This window comes from Mustela erminea, chromosome X (genome assembly GCF_009829155.1).
Source record: "Mustela erminea isolate mMusErm1 chromosome X, mMusErm1.Pri, whole genome shotgun sequence".
Classification (NCBI taxonomy): domain Eukaryota; kingdom Metazoa; phylum Chordata; class Mammalia; order Carnivora; family Mustelidae; genus Mustela; species Mustela erminea.
In genome coordinates, this window is record NC_045635.1 from 82,347,424 (window position 1) to 82,353,449 (window position 6,026).

Below are 6,026 nucleotides of genomic sequence, written 5' to 3' on the forward strand. Positions count from 1 at the left end.
ATCTGCAAAGAGTGAAAGCTTGACTTCTTTGCTGATTTGGATGCATTTCATTTCTTTTTGTTGTCTGTTGCTGAGGCTGGGACTCCTACTATGTTGAACAACAGCGGTGAGAGTGGTCATCCATGTTGTGCTCCTGACCTTAGGGGAAATGTTCTCAGTTTTTCCCCATTGAGAATGATATTTGCTGTGGGTTTCTTGTAAATGGTTTTTATGATATTGAGTTATGTTCCTTCTATACCTATGTGGCAGAGTTTTTATCAACAAAGCAGCTTGTATATTATCAAATGTTTTTTCTGCATGAATTGAGAGGATCATATGGTTCTCCTCCTCTCTTTTATTAATGTGGTGTATCACATTGATTTGCAGAGGTTGAACCACACTTACAGCCCAGGAATAAACCCCACTTGGTCATAGTGAATAATTCTTTCACTATACTGTGGTATCTTTTTTTTTAAGATTTTATTCATTTATTTATTTGACAGGCAGAGATCACAAGTAGGCAGAGAGGCAGGCAGAGAGAGAGAGAGGAGGAAGCAGGCTCCCTGCTGAGCAAAGAGCCCGATGTGGGGCTCGATCCCAGGACCCTGGGATCATGACCTGAGCTGAAGGCAGAGGCTTAACCCACTGAGCCACCCAGGCACACCTGTACTGTGGTATCTTATAAGCTAGTATCTTGGTGAGAATTTTTGCATCCATGTTCATCAGGGATATTGGTCTGTAATTCTCCTTTTTTAGTGGGGTCCTTGTCTGGTTTGGGGATCAAGGTAATGCTGGCCTCAGAATTAATTGGGAAGTTTTCCTTACATTTCTATTTTTTTTTAAACAGCTTCAGAAGAAGAGGTATTAATTCTTCTTTAAATGTTTGGTAGAATTCTGTTGGGAGGGCATCCAGCCCTGGACTCCAGTTTGTTGGGAAATTTTTAATTACTGTTATTACTGGTTATGGATCTGTTCAGGTTTTCTACTTTTTTCCTGTTTCAGTTTTAGTAGTTTATATAATTCTAGGAATGCATTCATTTCTTCCAGATTGCCAATTTTTTGGCAATATAATTGCTCATAATTTTCTCGTAATTGTTTGTATTTCCTCAGTGTTGGTTGTGATCTTTTCTGTTTCATTCATGATTTTATTCATTTGGGTCCTTTCTCTCTCTCTCTCTCTCTCTCTTTTTTTTTTGTAATAAGTCTGGTTAGGGGCTTATCGATCTTATTAACTCTTTCAAAGAACCAGATCCTGGTTTTGCTGATCTGTTCTACTTTTTTAAAAATTTCTGTATCATTGATTTCTACTCTAATCTTTATTATTTCTCTTATTATGCTGGATTTAGACTTTATTTGCTGTTCTTTTTTTAGTTCTTTTAAGTATAAGGTTAGGTTGTGTACTTGAGACCTTTCTTGTTTCTTGGGAAAGGCCTGTATTACTATATACTTCCCTCTTAGGACTGCCTTTGTTGCATCTCAAATGTTCTGAATTGTCGTGTTTTCATTTTCACTTGCTTTCATGTATTTTTTTCATTCTTCTTTAATTTCCTGATTGGCTGGTTTATTCTTTAGTAGGATGCTCTTTAACCTCCATATATTTGTGGTCCTTCCACATTTTTTAATGTAGTTGATGTTACGTTTTAAAACATTGTGATCTGAAAATATGCATGCTATTGTCTCAATCTTTTTGTACCAGCTGAGACCTGATTTGCGACCCAGTATGTGATCTGTTCTGGAGAATGTTCCATGGACACTTGAGAAGAATGTGTATGCTGCTGCTTTAGGATGAAATGCTCTGAATATATCTGTGAAGTCCCTCTGATCCAGTGTGTCATTCAAAGCCCTTTGTCCTTGTTGATCTTCTGCTTAGGTGGTCTTCTTATTGCTGTGAGTGGGGTGTTAAAGTCCCCTACAATTATTTTATTATCAACTTGTTTCTTTAATTTTTTTATTAATTGGTTTATATAATTAGCTGCTTCCAAGTTAGGGACATAAATATTTACAATTGTTAGATCTTCTTGTCGGATAGACTCTTTTATTATGATATAGTGTCCTTCATCATCTCTTATTACAATCTTTGGTTTAAAATCCAGGTTGTCTGATATAAGGATGGCTATTCCAGCTTTCTTTTGATGTCCATTGGCATGAAAAATTGTTCTTCACACACTCACTTTCAATCTAGAGGTGTCTTTGTGTCTAAAATGAGTCTCTTTTAAGCAGTATATCAAGGGTCTTTTTTTTTATCTATTCTGATACCCCATGTCTTTTGATTGGAGCATTTAGTTCATTTACAATTAGAGTAATTATTGGAAGATATTTCAACCTGTAAAGTCGCTGTTTAACCTGTAAAGTTGCTGTTCCTGTACATTATCTCTATTCCTCTCTAGTCTTTTTTATTTTGGGGCTCTCTCTTCACACAAAGTATTCCCTTTAATATTTCTCACAAGACTTGTTTAGTTCATAGACTCCTTTAGTTTTTGTTTGTCATTGAAACTCTCTCTCCTTCTATTCTGAATGACATCTTTGCTCCATAAAGTATTCTTGGCTGCATGTTTTTCCCATTTAGTACATTGAATATATCACACCAGTCCTTTCTGGCCTACCAGGTCTCTGTGGACAAATCTGCTGCCACGACCTCTTGTTCTGAGATGCTTTCAGGATTTTGTCTTTATCTTTGAAATTTGCAAGCTTCTCTTTTATATGTCGAGGTGTTGACCTATTTTTATTGATTTTGAGGGGGGTCTTTGTGCCTCCTGGACTTGAATGCCTGTTGCCTTTCCTAGATTCAGGAAGTTCTCAGCTATAATTTGTTCAAATAAACCTTCTGTCCCTCACTTCCACTCATTTCTCATCTTCTGGGACCCACTTTAAGTGGACCCAAGTGCAACATAGCTTAGTATTTAAACTAATTTAAGTTGGTTGGTTTAATTAAGAAAGACATGTATTTAGAGTTATTAGAATTAAATATAAAACTTTTATTCTATCTAGGTTTGCTGAAGGTCAAAAAAGCTCGTGTTTTCTCTGTTGCAATTTGTCAGCAAAGAGAAGATTTAAAATTGTGGTTAATTTTGTTGGTCTCAAAGTTGTCATGGGTAATTATTAAGATAGCTTTCAAAATATTTGGTAACCTAAAACTTTAAAGGTTTGCTTGGAATGATAAATGAGATTGAATTCATTGTACATCTAGGCCTTTTTCAAATGAGATAAAATACTAAAGCACTGATTACTGAACATAGATTTTTGTTTTGGGCTTCTTATCACAAAAAACTAAGGATACATCAGTCTGCTGGTACCCACATTTTGTGCTTTACTAAAAGATTGTACTATGAAAAAACATGAGTTTAAAACTATGAAATGTATTAATAAATTAGCCATCTAAAGAAATCTGTTATAACAGTTCACTAACTACTTAGTTTTCACTGGAGACTATCGTTTCAAGAGTTAAAATTCTGCTAAATGTAATTAAGACTGATGGAAATAGGGGAAGCAACTCTATATGTGGAAAAGTAGGAGATATGTAAGAAAGGTATAAGGAATGGGAATACATTTTTGTCAAAAGTAATTTTGTCCTAATGAAATTGGTTGTTTGAAAATAAAAGTCTTGGGGGAAAATCTGAATGCAAAAGAAAGTTGTAGAAGGTTTATCAAGGAAAATCTTTGGAAAGGAATTTTATATGTGGTCAGGACTAAGTTGAAGTGAATGGATTTTAAAAGTACACTGGCATAAGACTGAAATTCTGCTTTTCTCCTCCTATTCAAAAGACAATGTTTTCTTGGATTATTGATCTGCTCTTGAGAAGAAAATATAAACAATCTATTTTCTCTCTTGTCTGCCTAGAAAACCAAAACTTATGTTTTGCCTTTATCAGGTCTTTGATTATGTAAATCTCAATGTTAAAGGAGCTAAGATTTCCAACAACTATATAACTCTGCATATTTGCCTTTGGAATCTCCTATTGCCACTTTGGTTAAGTAAATAATTAAGTTATGAAATGATCTGTAATCCTATTTAGGCATGTGCTTTAAGACTTTCTGAGGTTTGGGGGTTTTTTAACGATTTTATTTATCTGACAGCGTAAGAGAGTACAAGCGGGAAGCGTAGCAGGCAGAGGGAGAGAGAGAAACAGGCTCACCTGCTGAGCAGAGAGCCTGAGCCTGATGCAGGGCTTGATCCCAGAACCCTGGGATCATGACCTGAGCCAAAGGCAGATGCTTAACTGATTGAGTCACCCAGGTGACCTGGGTTTTTGATATTTTTAAATTTGGTAAAAATTTCCAGACAAACTGAGGAAAATTATTTTTTGTGACTCTTGTTTGAAACATTGCTGGTTCCCTAATGTTTGTTCTTCCAGATTAAGGAAATTTTCTTTTGAGATATCCATGATATGCAGAAGTAGGATAAAATATTTTTCTGTGAAAAAACTGAAGTGTTTAAATTTTCTTTCTACCTGAATTCTCTGAAATTCAAAAAACTATCAGTGAGTGTTCTTTCGTGGTGATCACAGTTCTTTGTATAAGTTCAATAAGAATCTGTTCTCCTTGTAACATGACACCATTGGAAACATTTGTTGTTTTACCAAGGCTTTGACTGGAATGTCATATTTGAGAAAGACATGCATAGACTCAGATATGACCAAACAGCTTTAAGGAACAGAGGCTGCTTTACAAAACATGGAGTCTTAAAGCCCTTGGAAATGTTGGCATGGTACCTTGCTTATAGAGTTCCCAGCAGCCTTATCAGGTGACTAAAGAATGTCACAGCCTGGCAGGTAAAGGAACCTCAGGATATTTGGGGGGACCTCAAGAAGTGGAATTCACCAAAATTTACAGGTTTTGCAGGCATGTATGATGGGAAGTACTTAGCTTGGTTTCTGGCCTAAAGAGGCTAATAAAATTTCAGTTGAGATTCTTTATAAGAATTTCCTGCAAGGCAGATTTTAAAAGATCTATGTAATCAATGACTATTCTTGCTGAGCTTACATAAACAATTAGGCCAAGTTTGTTAAAACTGGACTTGTTTTTCAAATGAATTAGTCTTTATTTGGCTATCTCTGATTAAAAATTAGGATTATTACAGAGATAAAATGTTTCAATAACACATCTTTGTAGATGTTAAATTTTAGTCCTATTTATTATAAATTAGACTAGATCCTGAATTTTTCTGGTTTCCTCAAATATTTGGCTGTGGCTCTCCAACCAAGGTTTCCAGTCATCTTCCACTCTCTTGACTCAGTCATTAAAAAATTAAACTGCCTTTTTCCTAAAAGCCCTAAAAAGTGATGCTGGAAAACTTGAGGTAAACTTCAGAGAAATAGCTCATGTATAGATTATCTTTTTGCTTATTATTCTTGGTGATAATAAAAGGAACTTATAGGCATATGATTATTTGAACAACTGGAAAATGGGAAGGATTCCTCCAACAATTGCATATGAAAAGCCTTTTTTCACTATAGACCTATCAATAGATAAACTATAGTACTCTAATAAATTATTCACTCAAGGCTGGTTTAATTCACAAGTTACTTAATGAGTATAATGATCACATACTCCAAAAACTGATTTAACTATAACTGAAAGTTCACCCCATGTAAATCCTGGAGACAGAGTTTATTTAAAAGACTGGAAATCAAAGACAGCAGGGGACTTAAGTCCAAAATGGTAAGGTCCATATCAGGTCATATTATATACTCCCATTACAATAAAATTAGAGGGGTACTCTTCATGGGCTCATATATCTAGAATAAAACCTGTACCTCCTTCACAGGAAACCAATGAGCAAATAACATGCCTTCTTAATCCTGTGAATCTGTAGAAGATCTCAAATTCCTCTTCAAACAACAATGAAGTTTATATATTCTCTCTTTGTTTTCTGTTCACCTATCTTAGCTGATAATTCCTTCTTAAAATAGGCCATTCACAAAGATCACCAGAGACATTTGAATTACAAACCAGAAAAACCCATCTGATTCCCGCTGCATGTTCCCACTCCATCTGAGGATGCTTCAAGCCTGACATCTAAAAATCTCACTGGCAAGCACCTGAGACTC